The sequence below is a fragment of the Carlito syrichta genome, unplaced genomic scaffold, assembly GCF_000164805.1.
Source record: "Carlito syrichta isolate Samal-C Ts95f unplaced genomic scaffold, Tarsius_syrichta-2.0.1 Scaffold268496, whole genome shotgun sequence".
Classification (NCBI taxonomy): Eukaryota; Metazoa; Chordata; class Mammalia; order Primates; family Tarsiidae; genus Carlito; species Carlito syrichta.
The window spans coordinates 296,219-296,705 of NW_007212592.1; positions in this window are offsets into that span (position 1 = coordinate 296,219).

Genomic DNA, 487 nt, shown 5'->3' on the forward strand with positions numbered 1-487 from the left:
CAAAGGGCCGGGGCGCCGCTTGGAAACCCCTAGGGACCAGCCCGCACCCCGTCAGGAAGGGCCTCACCTGACCTTGCAGTTCAAGCGGGCGGGCCGGTGCTAGACTGGACCCGCGTCGGCCCCTTGTGGGGCCCCGTTTTCCTGAAAGATGGTCAAGGAAAACCCCTGGTGGCACTTGGTGATCCTCACGGAGGCCGGGGGCCGCTGTGGGGACTTCCACCCACTTCCATGGAGGGATTGATGTCTGCTGTGCCGGAAGACTCTGCAGGTCCCCAGGCAGCTCCAAGGTTGTGTCCTAACAGCCCTAGGCTGTTTGTGCCACTTGCAAGTGGAATCCACAAGAAGTGGGTCACAGAATCAATTTAGTGGGTCACCACCACAGATACGAACGGCCAGGACACACCCTGCACAGTCAGGCTAAGTGCGAACTCTTGTTGCCCAGCCGCGATTGTCCTTACACCCTGGGTAGCCACAGAAACTTCATGTG